We start from the raw sequence: 21,769 nt of genomic DNA, 5'->3' as shown, positions 1-21,769 counted from the left end.
GAGTGCTCCTCTTGCATGGGGGAAATAATCTGAGACTCCCCTTCTGAGGCATGCAGCACACTCTCCTCAGCACAGCCAGCCAGCGGAGCTATCTATGACTCTGACATCACCACCTCATTTCTCCCACACTCTTTTGGAACAACAGTTCCTAGAGGGGAGCAGCCCTTCTGCTTGGTGGGTGACTGGGCTGTGCAAAGGAGAGTTCTCTTACTCCTGACTTCACCACTTTGTGTAGGTGCTGGCCACAATCTAGCCCTTTGAAATCTTGTCAGCAACTGCAGCTAGGCTTCTCATTAAGGGGCCAGGTCTGCCACCCCTGTGTCACAGTGAGCAGTACCTTATTTCATGTGCAGTGCCACAGATTTCAGTGGGGTTACTTGTGGAGTCAGACATATTGATTGCAAACAAAGGGAACAGAATCAGTCCCTAACGGATTCCAAACTAGAAATCTTTCTATAGCCGCATAAGAATTTCAACATGGAACAGCATATAAATTCCTGTGCATTAAGAGGAGACTAATGCTCTGAAAGATCTGACAGGTTTCAGAGTAACAGCCGTGTTAGTCTGTATTCGCAAAAAGAAAAGGAGTACTTGTGGCACCTTAGAGACTAACCAATTTATTTGAGCATGAGCTTTCGTGAGCTACAGCTCACTTCATCGGATGCATACCGTGGAAACTGCAGCAGACTTTATATATACACAGAGATATGAAACAATACCTCCTCCCACCCCACTGTCCTGCTGGTAATAGCTTATCTAAAGTGATCATCAAGGTAACCTGTTTCCTCTTGTTTTTTCCTACCCCCCGCCCCCCCAGATGTTCTGGTTTAACTTGGATTTAAACTTGGAGAGTGGTCAGTTTGGATGAGCTATTACCAGCAGGAGAGTGAGTTTGTGTGTGTATGGGGGTGGGGGGGATGTGAGAAAACCTGGATTTGTGCAGGAAATAGCCCAACTTGATTATCATGAACATTGTGTAAAGAGTTGTCACTTTGGATGGGCTATCACCAGCAGGAGAGTGAATTTGTGGGGGGTGGGGGGTGGAGGGTGAGAAAACCTGGATTTGTGCTGGAAATGGCCCACCTGATGATCACTTTAGATAAGCTATTACAGCAGGACAGTGGGGTGGGAGGAGGTATTGTTTCAAATTCTCTGTGTATATATAAAGTCTGTTGCAGTTTCCACGGTATGCATCTGATGAAGTGAGCTGTAGCTCACGAAAGCTCATGCTCAAATAAATTGGTTAGTCTCTAAGGTGCCACAAGTACTCCTTTTCTTTTTGTGAAAGATCTGAGTGTCTCAGGGACAACAATTTTCAAAAAAGAACGTTATTAAGCTGCAGTTAAAGATGAGAGCGTATATCCGTGATTTAAGGACAAAGTGCCTCACTAGAACACTGGGTAATTATTAGAAACCACAATTAGTGCCCAGAAAATCCAGAATTATGGATAAACTTATCAGATATTTGTACATTTGACAGCATGAAAATGCTCCTCACCTCATTCTCCTTGCCAGCCAGAGCAATGTGGTAAAAGATTATTTAAATAAATTACAGAAACTAGTTCGATGTTGATGGTGCTTTCCTAAAGGGAATTAGAGGTAGTGCAGGTAGCACGGCCTATTATTCACAGTGCCTGAAACTTTCCATTATAGGATCCTGTCTTCAGTTACTTATACCTTGAAAAACTTTAACTACTTGGGTTAAAATTTTCCATGTTGAGCATCTGCCTGTGATGGGGATACAAACCCCACACTGGACAACAAGGGGTTAAGGAGCACTTCTGGGCCCACCTTGCCCTGCCCTCCTGCAAACCTCAAAGCCTGCGCTAGCTGGAGGTGGAGATTAAAACGGGAAGCAGAGCTGCTGAGAGGAGGCAGGCAATGGAAGGGAACAGACCCTCTGCTCTGAGCTCTGGGGAAATACAGTCCAGGAGCTCTCATTGCCTGAAACCTGCAACACAGACTTGATAAAGCCTGCAAAGGAAAGACTGGTGATTGATTGTGAAGGTTTATTTGTGATTCTTTAATTTACCCTGTGGGGGAAAAGGGGACTTAGGTAGGAAGTGATACTTGTAGGCAGCTTCTTAGCACCCCAAGGTACAGAACTTAGCTGCCTACCATTAGGCTCTGGATCAGAGCCTGGTGGAAAGAATGGGCTCAGGCTCCCCTAAAAACTCCACAAGACGTGACAACAATAGGAGCCTTTACCTGGGTGGAGAATCCAGCTAGGGAAGACCCTGACTGTTCAAGGGCCAGACCCAAAGTTCCTGAACTCCGGTGGAAGCCCTGAAGCTCTGTGGGTGCTATAAGAATTTTCTGTGATTGGACTTTCTTTTGGGATATCCCAAACAAGGATGGACTGGAATATGTAACCCAGCCAGTGGGGCTGAGCCACAAAAGAAGGGACAGACCCCACAAGACAGAACTGTAACTGAAAAGGGGGACATCAGGGAGGGGGACACACCCCTGCCTGACCACTAGACAGCACTGGTGCTGAGTGTTCCTGTTGATGACTGGTGGAGAACATGGGCAGGCTCGTTCCAGCTCTGTTAAAGGGAGGGAGAGAAAAAAACAAAACAAAAAAGCTTTCCTTATCAGTCAGACAGAGGAAACACAAAGACGGAAATGGAGACATTGTTGAAGTGGGTAACTGATAACCTGCAGCAACAGGGTATAGCAGCAACACAAGCTGTTGCTGCAGGTGAGCGCCCAGCAGCAGTAACAAGCAATACAGCAACAGCGAAAGCAGCAGCTCGCTCGAGAGCTGGTAGCGTCACAACAAGAACAGCAGTAGCATCTTCTTCAGCAGGTGCTGATGCTCATAGACCCAAAAGGGAGCGGCAGATCCTCCTGCAGGAGCCCCTAATCCAATCCCAACTACTAGGATGTTGGTAAAGCTTACAAAGATGGAACTGGAAGATGATTCTGCGGCATTTTTGGTTATGTTTGAACAAGTGGCAAGAGCAGCCCACTGGCCGCCGGAACACTGGGCCATTCTGCTGGCCTCATACTTGACCGGGACATCCCAGCCTGCATGTAGGGGACTAGACCTAGGCAATGGGCAAGACTACGCTCATCTGGACTTTGCATCTGAAATGTGTCGCAGTGTGATGCAGCAGCTGCCCCTCACTGGCAGAAAAGGGGTTAAAAGCAGCCCTAGGGAGGCTGCGCCAGAGGCAGCTAATTAAGAGAAAGGCTGAAGGGAGCAGCCACTCAGGGCCAAGTAGCTCCATACAAAGAGGGATCTGCAGGACAGAGGAAGGCAGTTCTCTGCTGGGAGCCTACGGAGGAAGGACTGTGTCTCTGGAGGGATGAGAGAACTGCCAACAGCTTGGCGAGAGCAGTGCTGCTAGCAGGAACCAGGGGAGCGGGAGACAGCTCCTGGCTGGTTGCTGGGGATTGCAGGCTGAGGACCTGAGGCAAGGGCAAAGAGGATGCTGGGGCCACAAGGAAGTGGCCAGAAAACTCGCTGCAGTAGCCACTAAGGGAAGTGGCCGAACAGTGGACTGCAGGTCTTCCGGAAGCGGGGAGCACAGTTTGTGGCACGGATGGAGGGCTGTGTTGCTGAAGAGGACGCTGCAGTCCTTGGAGAGATGTTGGTCCTAGAGAAGGAATGATGGCAGTGAGGGACCACCTGAAGAGGGCACACTAACAAGCAGAGCTAATTCCCAAGACAGCCAGCAGGAGGCACCACAGTGGTGAGTGAATCCCATTACACGTAGTCATTCCCACTGAGAGAAATATTCACCAGGGGACCAGCTCCAGGTGGTAGCCCAGAAACTCAAGGAACACTGCTGCTGCTCACTCCAACCTGAGACATGAGCTGGAATACAGGTGTGGCTGGCAATAGAACAGTTTACCCAGATCCTCCCAGCTGGGGGGAATGACTCAGGGTTGAGGCATTGATCTGAGACTTTGGCCAAAGTTGTAAATTTAACAGACAATTAAATAGTTGCAACCAGACCCCCTTCTTAGACACCGAGGAGTAGTTATGCTGGGATTAGGGGACCAGCCCACCCCAAGGCATGGACTAGATAAGGAGGCAGGCCTGGCTGGATCTGTAGCTTGAACATAGAGTTACCAATGGCCAGAGAGTACAGCAAGGCCACAGGACCATGGCTCAACCAGGAATGGAAACCTAGAGAATATCTAAACCCACAGAAGGGGTCAACCCTGAAGACCAAATTCCCCCTGGTGATGAACCAATCATCACCACCACTGGGGAAAGCCATTTTTCCATGTGGGCAACAAGGTCATTTCTGCTGCGACTGTTCCTTTATGGAATATGACTATGGACAATCCTAGACAGCTGACATTAGGGCCTAAAAATGGGGCCCAACTAAAATAATGGCCCCAATGAAGGTCAAGGGGGTAGGGAAGCCTGGGGTAGTTGACTTAGGGTTCAGCCAGATTTTGATCAGAGAGCAGCTGGTAAGCAAGGAGGGCTCCCCTGGACAAATTGTCTTTCTCTGGTGTGTACATGGAGATTTATGACCCAACCCCATCAAGTCTGATTTTTGGTAAGAAAACATACAGGAAACCTCTTTGTAAAACTAGTTTCTACCCTTGGATATCCAGTAATCCTGGGCAGGGACTGGAAATACTTACAGAAATTCTAAAAGAGTGGAGCAATCACCTACTTGTGGGGGGCCACCCTGCTCCTGGAGGCCCAAGAACTCGTGAGACCAAAGGAACTGGTGTGATTGGATGAAACAGAGGACCCCACGAAAGGGACCTCCCACCAGGTGAGAGGCCCTCCCCCTTCCCCAAAGACTAATGAGAACCCACACCGATTGGATGGAGAGCTCCTAATCAGAGAGGCAGATTTCATAAGGGAACAGAGAGATGACCAGACACTAAGACAAGCTTATGATCAAGTGGCAGTAGTCAATGGTATAGTGGACCCTCAGCTGCTAAAGCAATGGCCCCACTTTGAACTTAGCGGGGAACAGTTATATTGCCTGGAGAGGGACCACTGAACTAACGAGACAAAAATACAGTTCCTTGTACCAAGAATATATCAAAGAGAAGTATTACGGCTCACCCACTTAATCCCATGCAGGGGGCACTTGGGGTTATTAATAGGTTCTATTGGCCAGAAGTGCACATAAAGGTCAAGGACTACTGCATGTCATACCCCGAGTGTCAATTGGCAGGACCCAAGAGGACCCCAAAAACTCCCCTCAACCTGCTTCCTATAGTGGGGGTACCTTTTGAAAGAATAGGGATGGACCTAGTGGGGCTGCTGGAGGAAAAACATAACAGGGTATCAGCATATCCAGGTGGTCCTGGACTACACAACTCAATAGCCCAAAGCCATCCCCCTCCTCTCTATGAATGTAGCAAGCATCATGGACCAACTTATGAAGCTGTTGACCTGACCAGGATACGGAAAGAGATCCTAACCAATATGGGAACTAATTTTGTGTCGTGTTTGATGAAAGAGCTGTGTGCTCTGTTAAAGGTTAAGACTCTAAGAACACCTGTTTTCCCCTCCTCCCCCAGATGGATGGATGAGTTGAATGGTTCAATCGGATGCTGAAAGAGATTATGAAAAAATTTGTATAATCAGATCCTTGTCACTGGCACCAGTTGCTCCCATCACTGCTATTTCATAGAATCGTAGAATATCAGGGTTGGAAGGGACCTCAGGAGGTCATCTAGTCCAACCCCCTACTCAAAGCAGGACCAATCCCCAACTAAATCATCCCAGCCAGGGCTTTGTCAAGCCTGACCTTAAAAACCTCTAAGGAAGGAGATTCCACCACCTCCCTAGGTAACTCATTCCAGTGCTTCACCACCATCCTAGTGAAACTTTTTTTCCTAATATCCAACCTAAACCTCCCACACTGCAACTTGAGACCATTGCTCCTTGTTCTGTCATCTGCCACCACAAAGAACAGTCTAGATCCATCCTCTTTGGAACCCTCTTTCAGGTAGTTGAAAGCAGCTATCAAATCCCCCCTCATTCTTCTCTTCTGCAGACTAAATAATCCCAGTGCCCTCAGCCTCTCCTCATAAGTCATGTGCTCCAGCCTGCTAATCATTTTTGTTGCCCTCTGCTGGACTCTTTCCAATTTTTCCACATCCTTCTTGTAGTGTGGGGCTGTCACAAATATAAAGGGAAGGGTAACCACCTTTCTGAATACAGTGCTATAAAATCCCTCCTGGCCAGAGGCAAAACTCTTTCACCTGTAAAGAATTAAGAAGCTAAGGTAACCTTGCTGGCACCTGACCCAAAATGACCAATGAGGGGACAAGATACTTTCAAATTTGGAGAGGGGGGCGTTACAAAGGGTTCTGTCTGTCTGTGCGATGCTTTTGCCGGGAGCAGATCAGAAATGCAAGCCTTCCAACTCCTGTTAAGTTAGTAAGTAATCTAGCTAGAAAATGCATTAGATTTTCTTTTGTTTAATGGCTGGTAAAATAAGCTGTGCTGAATGGAACGTATATTCCTGCTTTTGTGTCTTTTTGTAACTTAAGGTTTTGCCTAGAGGGATTCTCTATGTTTTGAATCTGATTACCCTGTAAGCTATTTACCATCCTGATTTTACAGAGGTGGTTCTTTTACCTTTTCTTTAATTAAAATTATTCTTTTAAAAACCTGATTGATTTTTCATTGTTCTTAAGATCCAAGGGTTTGGGTCTGTGTTCACCTGTACCAACTGGTGAGGATTATTATCAAGCCTTCCCCAGGAAAGGGGGTGTAGGGCTTGGGGGGGATATTTTGGGGGAAGACCTCTCCAAGTGGTCTCTTTCCCTCTTCTTTGTTTAAAATGCTTGGTGGTGGCAGCATACTGTTCAAGGACAAGTTTGTACCTTGGGGAAGTTTTTAACCTAAGCTGGTAAGAATAAGCTTAGGGGGTCTTTCATGCAGGTCCCCACATCTGTACCCTAGAGTTCAGAGTGGGGAAGGAACCTTGACAGCGACCCAAAACTGAACACAGTATTCCAGATGAGGCCTCACCAATGCCGAATAGCAGGGAATGATCACGTCCCTCAATCTGCTAGCAATGCTCCTACTTATACAGCCCAAAATGCCGTTAGCCTTCTTGGCAACAAGGGCACACTGTTGACTCATATCCAGCTTTGGTGTCAGAGAGGTTCTGCAGGCATCCACAGAATTCTCCTCATTCAAACTGTTACATGGGAGACAGCCTCAGGAGATTTGAGACTTCCCCCAAGAAGCATGGGCGGAAGAAGGACCAGAGACAATAAATATGGCGCAATACATACTCCAGTTACGAGAAAGATTTAAGAGGACCTTGCAAAAAACAACAACAACATATTGAAAGCCCAACAAAACCAAGAAAAGGCCTATAACAAAGGGACAGGTACTGCTATTTGTGCGATGGTTCAGAGTCAAAATTACTGGCCCAGTGGCAGGGACCATTTGAGGTGGTAAGAAAAGTGGGACTTACTGACTACAAAGTCTGACAGCCTGGGAAGAAGGAGGAAATGCAAGTATAAACCACTAACCATTTGAAAGCCTGGAGAGACCAGGAAGGACTCCTAATAACACCCTATCCACCTGAATTAGGCCCGCAAGTACCAGTGACCCCAGTATCCCGAGCTGTACCAATGGGAGAAGAGCTTCAACCAGAGCAGAAGGCCCAAATGCAGAAGGTGATTGAATCCTTCCCCACTGTATTTTCAATCTTGCCAACGAACCCGGACAACCGGTCCGTGAGAACCCACGACCATTTCTGTGAAAGACACATATACAAACTCTCTCATACGGAACAAGGTTCTTGGCCTCTCTGTGTTGGGGTTTCCCCGATCTCTCTTTCACTCAGTTCCCCAAGAACTCAGTTCAACTCCAATCTCATTACTCAGGTTCCTATATTTGTACAGCAAAGCTATGTTGAGTTGAACAGACTGAAGCGTATGGGTTAGGTATAGGGCATATCACCCATCCATATTGTTTATTTAACTTTTAAAGCTGATTAAACTTGCCTAAAGTGTTCTCTGCCAGTTTCCCCAGCCTATCATTTGCTGCCTTCCAATGCTGGGCATGACCGGGGCAAAGGACATGGCTGAGATGTGCCTGTACCTCAGTGATTCCTAGATGCCTGGGCTCTTAGAATTTGGCATAAGTTGGGAAGGGGAGGGGGACCAGTGTTCAAGGGCCCTAGGATCAGGGGACCGCAAATGTGATTTTAAAGTACATTAGTACAGCCCACTCCTGAGCTACACTGGTTACACAAAGACCAGACTTCAGGATCTGGCTCATAGTATGCAGAATCTCTTCCAGCCTCTTGCTGGGGAGGGGCAAAAATATCATTTCTTTTGCCCAACAGCATCCAAAAGCAGCCCCTGTCTCCTATTTGAATACTGATATTTTAATGTGTCTTACTTGTTTGAACCTCAGGAGCACTGAATTAACCATGTGCAAGGTGAGTTACCTGAGTGATGCCAGAAGAATTTTGAAAAAATTGATATCACCTACATGGAACTTACATTTTCTCTTCATTAAATTACCACTTTTTTGGGCACTAGCGGAATGGATAGAAAAAAGCAATTAATGCCTGATAGATAGTTATTAGGGGCTCAGCTAGGGGACCCTCATTATTGTTTTTCATCTCTAAAAACCTCACTTCTAGAGCAAAACCTTGGCCTTTAAATACATAATTCACAGAGAGACCTGGATTTTCATTTAATACTCCAACTAATGAGAAGCCCTCTGAAATCTCAAAAAGCTAATGTATTTTGAAGAACTGCTCTCTCTCTCTGATGTGATGCTTCAGGAATTCATTATTAGACACTGCTTTTAGAAATAGTGTAAAACTAACTAAATAAAAGTGACAAGGCTTGTCTTGAAGCAGATATCAGAACATTACACTTGCTCCCTATAGATGAAATTCTGACTCTGTTGAAGTCAAAGGGAGTTTTGTTACTGACTTCAGTAAGACCAGGATTTCACCCATATGTTCAGTGTCCCTGTAAAGCAGACTACTTATATCCAACACAGCAGAGCTGCTCATGCAGTAGATTGAAGAGTGGGGTTGGAGGAAAAAGGAGAATTTTTAATTTTTAGCACAGAATTCCCCTAGGAGCAACAATTGCATTTATGCATAATGTAAAATTCAGAAGAGATGTAGCCCCCAGGACACAGAAATTCTAAGGTTTGCCTTTGTCTGTAAGGGAATACGTGTCCTGGGAATTTGAGTCTGATAAAAAGTCCTAAATCCCAAGTCCAATACAACAGCACAAAACACAATGTAGCTCAATAAATGTAGTCAGTAAGAGCTTCAGGAAAGGGAGTCTCTGTTCTTGGAGACTGGGCATACAAGGGACCTTGTAAATGGTATTGCTGCACAAAACCATGGAGGTGTCGGTGGAGGAAATATAAATCAACAGCATGGTGTAGCTATCCAACCAGTGGAGTCTGAGCAAGTTTCTGTGGTGAAAGAAGGCAGGAGCAGAACATGCTCTGCTACAGAGTTCTGAAAGCTGGATTTATAATTTGAAAGACCAAGCATAGAGATTCACTTCCAACTGGTAAACAGAAAGGCCCTTTCCAAATAAAAATTATCACATGGGAATATATGAAATGCAATACAGTACACAGTAAACTAGTCATCAGGATCAGATGACCGTTCTCCCCATTCTTTTAGCTTGAGCTGATTTCCAGTAATTAGAAGTTGTCCTATTTTTGCACCACTAGAACATGGAGCCCTAGTGATTATGTGACAGGAGAGAGTATGTGCATATTGCTTTATAGGCTTAATTACTGTTTTGTTTAATATTAGAAACTGTTGTTTTGATTAATTTGTGTCGATACTTAGCACGTTGACACCTGTAAACCATTTAACTGCAAGATTATGGAATTCTGTTGTTTCTACTGAAAGAGGTACCTATTTCATAGAGGAATATGCAGTGATGTGAACAATCTTAAGTACTAGACTAATAGGGCAGCTTTATGTTCATTGCCTTTGTGCCAGCAGCATAGTGCAAAGGACACTTCAGGTCAAACACTGCAAAAGCAGCAGGGACAGTGAAGTTGCACATTGTACCCATCAATAGGCTTCCCTGTAGAACACAGATTCTATTTTCATTTGTATGTAATACATGTATGCATTTATTTAATTTATTATTAATGCAAGTTCCACTTTTACAAATGACTATCTTGCCTATCTCTTTATGGTTTGTTTATACATTTCTGCTGTGAATCTTTTCATGTGTCTTCAAAATGAAACACAAGTTATTTTGCAAGCAGTAGCGCTAATCAGCATTCTATGTTTGTGAAAGTGGCTTTAGTCTTATAAATTAAATATACACCATGAATTAATGCTACTTTTCTATTTCCACATGCACCAGCTAACTATTCTGAAGCTTAAACAGAATAACAAAAACAAATCATCACATATGACTTGCTTTTATTTGCATAAGGACATTCTGTTTACATTGTTTACTTATCTTCAAATTGATTCCAAAAGTCTGGTCCCACAGAACCCCTAGCCATTGACCATGGACAATTAGGGCTTCCTACTGAAAGAAGCTGCACATGTGAATAAGGTTATGCTTGAAAACACACCCATTGAACTCAGTGGGATTGAGTTAAAGTTACTCTTTGCAGGATCCATGGCCTATATTATCAGATGTTCAAGGCTGCCAACCAAATCTCACTCCAGCAAACCTCTTTCTAATGATGGTAGTCGCCAGGGAATCAAGCTCTATCTTCTGGAGGCTACTGAAGCCAAACCGGGAGATTTTAGGCCGCTAAAAGTCTGGCAGCGCAGCAGGGCTATGGCAGGCCCCGTGCCAGCCCTGGCCCCGCACCGCTTCCGGAAGCAGCCAGCATGTTCCTGTGGTCCGGGGGGGGGGGGGGGGAAGAGGAAGGGGACAGGCTCCAGCCCCATGCACCGACTCTGCAGCTCCCATTGGCTGGGTACTGTGGCCAATGGGAGCTGTGGGGGCGGTGCCTGCAGGATTGGGCTTTGTGTGCTCTCAACCATTCTATGGACCTCACAAACTGATCAATCAGAGAGGAAGGAGTTAATCTCTGTACATGCCCTGAGGGGAGGGGAAACATGCATCTCTCCAATTGTGGGGCTGCCAGATTGGTCCCCAGTGCAGATGAGGGCAATCCTGAAATCTGCTCTAATCTGCACCCTGACTTCAAGGACACCTGTAGGTCTTGCAGTAGGTAGGGCATAATACTACTCCCAGGAGTGCTTTCTACATTGGAAACTCCTGCAGTGGCTCTGTCCCAAGCCCTCTGTATGAAAGTATTTTCTAAGAGGCATGAGGCCATTTTGCACCACCTAGCAGCTGACACATTTCTGTTGCGGGACATACCAATGGGGAAGGAGCTCTATCTAGACACTGTAGCTCTAAGATGTGCTGAAAAGTTAGTCACAATGTTCGAAACTTCAAAATAGACCTTTCCCTAGTTTGATCTCTCCTTTGTGAGCCCTTTGGAAAAACAAAGGAAATAAGCATTTGTCTACAATAATCTTCACATCTTTTAAAGGATAACCCGTGCTTTGCAGTGATGAAAACTTGATTTAATCATATCTGTGCTTTATGGGCTTTACAACATCTATATCCCACTACCTGGCAGCTGCCTTTACAGTGAATAATCATCAAGGAGTCCATTAGAACAGTAACAGAGGCAAAAACAGCAGGAAGAATTGAAGCAAGTAACTGTGGCAGGAGGCTGTGATTTTAAACTGGCGATGGAAGAATATTCTGAAAGAAAGCTCTCAGTGGGAAAAGCTATACAGGAGGTAATAAACACAGGCGTTGTAGACGCATTGCTGTCATAATTCAGCATTAAGTAATGAAAAATTGCATCTCTCACCCAAGTATCTGTTACTTCTCTGGAAAGTGTGCTAACCACTGACCTATGGGATAGTCTGATGTGGGGCTCCCTCACTCTCTCCTTTTGAAGCCTTTCCCCTATGGATAAAGCAGGAATTGTTGGAGCAGGGGGACTATACCCTGGTCTCCTGCCGCAAAAGGGATGTCCTAACCACTGGGCTATAGCATCATTCCCACTCCTTTTCTCTCTCTGGCCCTGGCAGGATATTTCAATATTATTGTAATCAGTTCACTTCATGCCAAGCAGATATAGGGCCTGATCCAGATCCCTTTAAAGTCAATGGAAAGACTCCTCTTGACTTCAATGGGAGTTGAATTGGGGTCTTAAATTCTTTATCATATATTCATATAGAATGCCCTTGACTAGCTCTCTGTCTCTCATCATGTAATTGTAGCCCTGATCTCCCAAACCACAAACTAATTGATGATTGGAATGGAAAATGTGATGCTTGAGAATCTCTCTTCCTCCTTGTTAACAGACACTAGGTAGATTATCACCATACGATGGACAGACTCTTTAAATAGTTAAAATGGGGTATCAAGCTCAGAATTTGGATTTAGGAACTAGTCAAATTCGTGCAATGCACTGACTTGCAAAGGCTCAGAACTTGTATCCTAAGTCTGACCCAGTGGTCCCAGTACTGTTAGGGACTGGGATAATTGAGGAGACAGTACAATTGGTTTCAAGAGGAAGAGATCATCTAATGTCACGCTGATGCATCTCTCAAGTTTCCTTATCTGACATAATGAAGGTTCCATTTATGTGGATGCTTAATGAGGTAGTTTTGAAGCTGACTGGATTTTAGCCCTGTGACGAAGTGGGACTGTTCTTAATGTTTTCTCTGAATAGTGTGGGGGTGCCTCAGTTTCCCCTATTCAGTTCTTAAGTATCTAGGTGGTGGGATAAGGGTGTATTATCATTGCAGAGCCCTAGAGGGCAGGTGTCCTAGAGGTCTGGACACAGAGAATGGCCAACACCCTGTTTCCTGGCAACTGATGGCCTGGCCCTTCCCCACTGCCAGGTGAGAGCTAAAGGGTTGGAGAACAAAGGAATCAGGTGACTTCCTGGCTGGGGAAAGGGACAAAGCCCAGAGGAGGAGGGGTAGGAGAGAGTTTCAGTTTCAGGCTGGGTGGTCTAACGCAGGGAACCCCAAGGCTGGGGTAGAAGCTCCCTGCCCACCAGAAGGACTTGACTGAGGGGTCCTGGTTGTGCCCATAAGCTCTGTTTTAGACTGTGTTGCTATTGTCCAATAAACTTTCCGTTTTACTGACTGGCTGAGAGTCACAGTGAATCCCAGGAAGAGGGGTGCAGGGCCCAGACTCCCCCACATTTCGTGACAAGCCCTATAGGCTGAAACTGACCCCTGTGCAGAGGTGCTAGCACAAGATCAGTGCACCACATCATTCTCACTCTCACTCTAGCACTCAACAATAAGGGTCAAGGAGTATATAACCTTTGTTTCAGGTTCTCACATTCTTATATTAGATCTTTATTTGCAACAGACTGAACTGTGCAAATGAGACAACAAAAAAAAGCTGAGCAATCTGACTGGTTTTTATTCTACACAGCTGCAAAGCCCAACAGGGGCACCATAAGAATATGGCCCACTGTAACAGTCGCTTACAGGAAAACCAGGCTGATGCAAGGCAAAGTAGGAATTTCCTCCCCAGCTTACACTGACCATGAAGTAACAGTCAACATTTCGTTCACTAACTTGACTCCTCACATTTGTTCTAACATGATACAATTTTGCTGTGAGGACAAGGATTTCACTAAAGGCCAGATCTTTTAGTCCTCATAATCATGGTTAGTTCCTAATATATGAATTATCGTTTTGAAGAATGTTTCCTTTGTGGTTTACTCAGGAAGGAAAGAATAAATAAAGCATCTCTTGGGGCAGACCTGGGCTAAGTGTCTCACCTGCCATTAGCACAGAGCATTTGAAAGTAAATTACTCCTGGGGGAATTCTGCACCACTGTGCATGTGCAGAATTTATGTCCCCTGCAGATTTCTTTGCTTCCCCACAGAAAAATGACTTTCTGAAAGGGAAACCACAAGAGTGGTCATGCAACCCTCCCCAGCAGTATGTTTCAGGGGCCCAGGGCAGACAGCAGAGAGGTAAATAACTGTGAGGCAGGAGGCAGAACTGGGGAAGATTCGGGCTCAATGGGTAGTGATCAATGGCTCCATGTCTAAATGGCAGCCGGTATCAAGTGGAGTGCCCCAAGGGTCGGGCTTGGGGCAGGTTTTGTTCAATATCTTCATAAATGATCTGGAGGATGGTGTGGATTGCACTCTCAGCAAATTTGCGGATGATACTAAACTAGGAGGAGTGGTAGATACGGTGGCAGGTAGGGATAGGATACAGAGGGACCTAGGCAAATTGGAGGATTGGGCCAAAAGAAATCTGATGAGGTTCAACAAGGATAAGTGCAGGGTCCTGCGCTTAGGACAGAAGAATCCAATGTACCGCTACAGACTAGGGACCGAATGGCTAGGCAGCAGTTCTGCGGAAAAGGACCTAGGGATGACAGTGGATGAGAAGCTGGATATGAGTCAACAGTGTGCCCTTGTTGCCAAGAAGGTCAATGGCATTTTGGGATGTATAAGTAGGGGCATAGCCAGCAGATCGAGGGACGTGATCGTTCCCCTCTATTCGACATTGGTGAGGCCTCATCTGGAGTACTGTGTCCAGTTTTGGGCCCCACACTACAAGAAGGATGTGGAAAAATTGGAAAACGTCCAGCGGAGGGCAACAAAAATGATTAGGGGACTGGAACACGTGACTTATGAGGAGAGGCTGAGGGAACTGGGATTGTTTAGTCTGCAGAAGAGAAGAATGAGGGGGGATTTGATAGCTGCTTCCAACTACCTGAGAGGTGGTTCCAAAGAGGATGGTTCTAGACTATTCTCAGTGGTAGAAGATGATAGGACAAGGAGTAATGGTCTCAAGTTGCAGTGTGGGAGGTTTAGGTTGGATATTAGGAAAAACTTTTTCACTAGAAGGGTGGTGAAACACTGGAATGCATTACCTAGGGAGGTGGTAGAATCTCCTTCCTTAGAAGTTTTTAAGGTCAGGCTTGACAAAGCCCTGGCTGGGATGATTTAATTGGGGATTGGTCCTGCTTTGAGCAGGGGGTTGGACTAGATGACCTCCTGAGGTCCCTTCCAACCCTGATATTCTATGATTCTAAGACCCAGCTGACTCCTATCCTGCACTGGGCTCAGCTGCTAGTCTTGGCTGGGCAGGGAAGGATGGAACTTCCTCTTCCCTTGCACAGCATCAGGGGCTGGGTCATACCCACTCCCAGATTTCTCCCCCAGCTGAAGGAAGCTCTGCAAACTCTCCCCTCCCCCCTGCTTCCTGCACCCATCACTCCTCAGCTGCAGGGGGTGAGATCCCTGTAGAGGGAGCTGCTCCCCCATCCTCCCAACCACTGTGTATCCAGACCCCCTCATACCCAGACCCTCCTGCCAAGCTTCACACCACCACACTCAGAAACTCCCCTCCCCCAATGAGCCCCACTCCCCCTGCACCTGGACCACCCCGACAAGCCATCCACAACCCTACCCCACCAAGCCCCAACCAGCTGCATCTGGACCCTCCACTGAGCCCCACCACACCCATACCCCCGCCAAGCTCTATTCCTCCCACTCCCAGACATCCCACTGCTGAGCCCCAACCACCTTCACCTGGTCCCCCCTGCAGAGTCCAATTACTGTTGCACCCAGAACACCCCCAACAAGCCCCTGTGCATCCAGATCCCCCCACACCCTCATCCCCCACTGAGCTACCCGCACCCAGTTTGCCCCACACAGAACCCTCTCAACCCACACCTGGATCCCCCCACACTTGGGTGCTACCTTGCTGAGCCTGCCTGCCCACACCTGGTGCACTTGGCACAGAGGGGCATGGCCCTGGAGTGTTTCTGGGGCAGGCTCGGTCCTTGAGCTGTGTCAGGGTTGGGGGCAACCTCACTGCTGAGTCCGTGTCCGGGGGCAGCTGTACAGTGATCTTCCTCCTCTGTGCAGCCAGTGGCCTGTACTCCCCAATGCCATGCTGGAGCCTCCACATTTATTTGACAAGTGAAATTTGCAGAATTATGCAGAATTTTAAAATACTGTATGCAGAATGTTTCTATTTTTCGCACAGAATGCCCTCAGAAGTAGTAACTGCAATGATGTCTTGCAAAACACAGCAGCACCAAAGCAGTATCCACCAACTTTCACAACCTCAGCTCCTCCTCCTCCTCCTCAAGCTTCTAGAGTCATTTCACAAGCCATGAAGTCAGATGCCAGGCTACTGAAATAAGTTATGAAGTTGCTATTAAGGCTGACATTTACTTGGGACAAACGTGATCTATCTAGCTACTTATATGGCTACCATCACTCCAGCTTCTGAGTGCTTCCCCAATTAGAAATTTCTCTTCTTCCCCAGTCTCTAGGAAAAAGAGCTTGATTAGTTCATTGTGGTTTTTGGTTTATGTTGCTTCCTAAGCTACCAGGCACTGGCCGTGCTGCACAGTGCCTTGTTTTACCCTGGGGGGATGCTACTGAGCTCTCAAAGAATAGCGATGAAAGGCTTCAGAGGGAATCCCAGGAACTCATCTTTGGCTGAAAGGACAGAGAAGGGGAGTTGAGAGAATACCAGGTAAGATTTCTTATGGTTACACAGTCCTGATGATCACAATCGCAGAGCTGGTGATATTCTCCTCCTTCTACCCCCAACAGCAGAGGGCATTTTACAAGGAAAAATATTGAAACACATCATAAACACTTATCTGTATACCAGTTTGTTTGCCTCCTTAGTCTGATATTTATACATTGTCCAATTCACATTCTTCTGCTGCCCCATCATGGTGTTATCTGAGCACCTGGCATGTATTCTCCTCTTGCTATATACATGTAGTACCCACTAATGATAAGGATTAGAGCTCCTTATTTATTCACTGATTTACTTCAGTGTGACTTCATGGCAGACGAGAGATCTACTTCCTGGTGAGGTAACTAATTTTTTCAGTTACTGGAGGTATGCCTCAGTGTGAAACCATGAGCTTGCCACCTCTTTGATAAGAATCCTGGACAAGACAGGTGGCCAGTAATACAGGGAATTCACTAGGAGATGTAGCACTGGCTCTTGTTCAGATGCAGAGTGGGAAAAATAAACAGAGGTTTATGCATCTGCTGGACAGTTATTCTGAAGGAATAAAACCTCTCTGCTTACCAACCCTTCCTCCCCAGGGCATTGATAAAGCCAATAAATATGCACATTTGTGGCATAAATAAAGCTTCTTTTCATCGTAACTGACAAACACTGTTGGCAAGAGCTAAAACATATGTACTGCTTTTCTCCATAACTGTATTTGCTCTTCTGACAGATTAATTTTCTTTACTCTGTATTAATTAAATGTTTTACCTTCTATCACTCATGAGCATTTTGATGAAAGGATTGGAAGGCTGTCCAGTTTCACGACAGCATCTGTCATCCACTCAAATGCTATTATATAATTTTCTACAGTAAGTCCCATACAAAAACAATAGATCTGTCTTAATTTCCTACAGTAATAATATAGTAAGGAAGTTTATTTTCTTTTTCTTTTCTGAGCCACTGGTGGAAGGACCTAGATTACTCCAAAGCACTGTGATAAAATGCAATTGTATTTTGTTTGATGACTGATAGGAACTGATAAAATTCACAATTCCCTGATGACATAATTCAGTGTTTGCAGAGTTTAATAGTAAATTGTAGGAGAGAAGGGAATAGCATGTGTTTATGAGAATTTTGAAAGAGAGAGACTCAGTGAAGCAGAGAGATAAGGGAAGGCTACTCCAGAGGGCAAGGGCTTCAAAGAAGAAGGCTTTTGCAAAAGAAGTGGTTGCAAGCACATTCATTAATATTCACCTCTCTGTCCCTTTACATACAGAGGAGAAGATACCCTAGAAGAATTTGCAGCAGCCTGCTCCATGGTGTATACCAGGGGTCGGCAACCTTTCAGAACTGGTGTGCAGAGTCTTCATTTATTCACTCTAATTTAAGGTTTCGCATGCCAGTAATACATTTTAACCTTTTTAGAAGGTCTCTTTCTATAAGTCTTTAATATAACACTAAACTATTGTTGTATGTAAAGTAAATAAGGTTTTTAAAATATTTAAGATGCTTCATTTAAAATTAAATTAAAATGCAGAGCCCCCCGGACTGGTGGCCAGGACCCGGGCAGTGTGAGTGCCACTGAAAATCAGCTCGCATGCCGACTTTGGCATGGGTGCCATAGGTTGCCTACCCCTGGTGTACGTCTACACTGCAGTCAGAGGGATGACTGCAGTACAAGCAGATGTATTGAGCTAGCCTTGATCTACCTAGCTTGATTAACAGCAGCAGCGTAGCGGTAGCAGCACGGGCCGTACAAGCCCATCTGGGACTCTCAGAGTATGTCTACACTGCACTGAAAAACCTGCCTGTGCCAGCTGCCTCGGGCTTCCAGGGCTTGGGCTGTGCGGCTGTTTAATTGCAGTGTAGACTTCTGGGCTCAGGCTGGAGTCCAGGCTCTAGGACTCTGTGAGGAGGGAGCATCCCAGAGCTGGGGCTGCAGCCTGAACCGAACATCTACATCACAATTAAAGAGCCCTGCAGCCCAAGCCCAGCAAGTCTAGGTCACCTGGCATGGGCCAGCCATGGGTGTGTAACTGCAGCATAGACACACCCTGAGTATGTGCTCAGGCAGCTAGCCTGGGCTGCTGTGGCTTTACTGCTACTGTTATTAGAGCTAGTTTGATCAACATTAGCTCAGGCATGTCTGCACTGGTTGTTGTCACACCTCGGACTGCAATGTAGACATACCCATAGAGGAAGGCAATTTGGAACTGAATCCTGAAATGAATGGAAGCCAGTGGAGTTGACCATGAATAGGGTGGCGCTGGTACATTCCTTTGTATCAGGAAGAAGGCAGCCAGTAGCATTCTCCATATATTAGAATCGGGAGTGAATTAGACTAAGTGGAGTCAACACAATACCACAGAGGTGGTGGTAGGTACATTTGCAGACAAGAGGAGTATGGGAGAAAAAGGATAGTTTATAGCCATAGATGAAACCAAGGTTATATACAGTGAAAGTTAATGGAGGGTCTGAGCTGAGGAGGAGAAAAAGGGAGACGGCAGAGGTGTGTTTGATCATGCTTCTCTTGCCCAACCTCTCTTAAAACAACACTATCAAGTTAGGGCCAAATTATCCCCTTCAATGGAAGTAGTGGGGAAATCTCTGAAAGGAAGCTGTTGTACAGGACACCCCTTCACTCCCTGCCACACATACATGTTGTCGAGCCAGAGGGATGTGGCCTCTACTGGAAAGCCCAGGAGGCCTACCCCCAAAATTACAGTCTCACACTGTATCATCTTTTCTAAGCCCAGCAGAGGCAGGTGGTACAAGAAACACAATGTGCTTTTCTCATCCCTGTCCCAGAGTCCCCTTCTGTGTAGGCAAGAGAGTTCTCTGCACATGGGGATCCCAGTAGGACAATCTAGGCTCCTAATTTTAAAACATGTTTCCTTGTCTGTGTCTAGGGACAGAACATTTCAGAAAGGTAACTGACATTTTATTATTTTAAAAAATGGGTTGCAGAAGGTTTTTTGTACATTTTTCTCTGCTTAGATGTTCCAAAGCACTGCAGTGTTTGCATTGAAAGTAGTGCAGAAGGGTGTATTTGCTTTACTTTTTAAAAGGGAACTTTCCATTGACATTTTTAAAGATCAAGGAAACATTTCTCTCGGTCTTTGCTTCTGGGAGAACTTGTTTGTAGAGAACTAACATTGTGGGGCGAATTTGACCTTGTCCCTTTCAATCCCGGGAAAATAAACATAAAAAGCACATCAACCCAGTCTAGGCACAGAAAAAACAGTTCTTGCCCTTACATGACCCCGAACTAGATTCAACATGGCTCACAGACTACAGAGCTTTAAAAGATAATTTGAGACTATTATATGTGAAGAATTACTATCATTCCCAAACCAACACAGCCACTTTTCAACTTACATCAAAAGCAAATTCTTCCAAGGGAAAATAAATACAGAATGAAGTTTGCTACACTATGACTTAGAATCCATCAGATATATATAAAAATTTCCCTGTAACTGGAGAAGTTATAAAAATGCAAAATTCAACAGGCTGTTGTACTTCTGTGTCTCTTCCACTATTTTATTATCATCACAGGTGTGCATCTCCATTGACGTAGAAACTTATTCAGATGCACAGGACTTTAGGTAAGCAAATAAACAAGATGAAGTTGCCCACTCTTGTCCACTTTCCCTGGTATATGGTGACATCACAGTTAAACAGAACTGTCTGTCTATCATAAAATGACAGAGATTATACTTTGGTTTTTAATTCTCCATTGCATTTAAAGACCATCTCACTTTTGCTATAAAAATTCACAAGTTAAAAACGTATTATTTGAACAGGACTAGGGTTACCATACATCTGGGTTTACTTGGACATGACCTCTTTTTTTGGTCCTCTGATCTCCGTTAGGGCAGCACAGAAGTAAAGGTGGCATGGTGTGGTATTGCCACCCTTACTTCTGTGCTGATGCTGGAGGTGGGTGCAGCCTACAGAGCTGGGCAGCTGAAGAGTGGCAGCTGCTGTACCCCCCTCCGCTCCCCCGGCAGTATCCTCAATTTAGGAACTTGAAATATAGTAACCCTAAACAGGACACTTGTAAATTTAGAACATTTCAAATTATTTTTAATCACTAGAAGTTGTTCTAGTAGTTAACTTATTAACTCAAGTTTTTGGTCATCATGTTAAATTATGTGAATGAGTTATCAGCTAGCATAAGGTGGCACACTTCCATTGAGATATGAGTAGTTAGAGCTGGTCCTGTATCATTATACTGTCTATATACTCTGATTTAGGTGGCACCTATTAAGGACAACCTTACATCAGTGTACTGCCCAATGGAAGCTCTGGGAGGAATGATGCTTCAGAAAGATCCATACCTCGTAAGACCAGCCATACTGGGTCAGACAAATGGTCCATCTAGCCCAGTATCCTGTCTTCTGACAGCAGCCAATGCCAGTTGCTTCAGAGGGAGTGAACAGAACAGATAATCAACAAGTGACCCACTCTTGTCCACTCCCAGCTTCTGGCAGTCAGAGGCTGGGGACACCCAAAGCACAGGGTTGCATCCCTGACCATGTCAGCTAATAGCCATTGATGGACCTATCCTCCATAAACTTATCTAATTCTTTTCTGAATCCCGTTATAATTTTGGCCTTCACAATATCCCCTGGCAATAAATTCCACTTGTCAACTGTGTTGTGTGAAGAAATACTTCCTTTTGTTTGTTTTAAACCTGTTGCCTATTAATTTCATTGGGTGGCCCCTGGGTCTTGTGTTATGTGTATTAGTAAATAACACTTCCTTACTCACTTTCTCCACAACACTCCCATGATCCTTGGCACACAGTGGAAGCATGCCCACTTGTACTGGCTGATAGGGCTATGAACTGTAGAGATTACAGAAATTCCTGCAGAAGCGTGGTTTTAAATGAAATTCTATGTAGCCAATTTACGAGGGAGACTGGGTCATAGGGTTCAGAACATTCACTTGTCAAACTTCCTGAATCACTTTGCTAAATAAATGTAACACTTAGAGCCATGGGGAAGCCTTAATCAGCAAGGAATTGCTGTTTCCCGGCTCATCCTCAGACAGGGATTGTCCTCCCTCCTCTCTCCCAACTAAAAAGTAAAAAAAAGTTAAAACTAAAAAGAAAGCAAAAGCAGAGCCAGCACCAAATCAACAACACATTTTAGAAGCTTCCTTCTTAAGATCTGCCTTGTTGTATCTAACATTCACACAGTGCATTATGTGAACAAAATATCCCTGAAACAAAGTTTTCCCTTTAAGAGTTTTTAAACTATTGAGGGAAGTGCCAATTTTAAACAGAGCT

The 21,769-nt window shown here is 45.3% G+C and overlaps 1 protein-coding gene across 4 annotated transcripts in view; it reads right to left on the bottom strand.

Annotated features, from left to right (window-relative positions):
• The window catches only part of LRRC20 (leucine rich repeat containing 20), a 152,233-nt gene that overhangs the window by 40,353 nt on the left and 90,111 nt on the right, over window positions 1-21,769 (bottom strand). The window lies entirely within an intron of this gene.

The sequence above is a fragment of the Lepidochelys kempii genome, chromosome 7 (genome assembly GCF_965140285.1).
Source record: "Lepidochelys kempii isolate rLepKem1 chromosome 7, rLepKem1.hap1, whole genome shotgun sequence".
NCBI classification, from domain to species: Eukaryota; Metazoa; Chordata; order Testudines; family Cheloniidae; genus Lepidochelys; species Lepidochelys kempii.
Note: the sequence above shows the minus strand (reverse complement) of the source record. Positions and strands in the feature narration are given on the sequence as shown.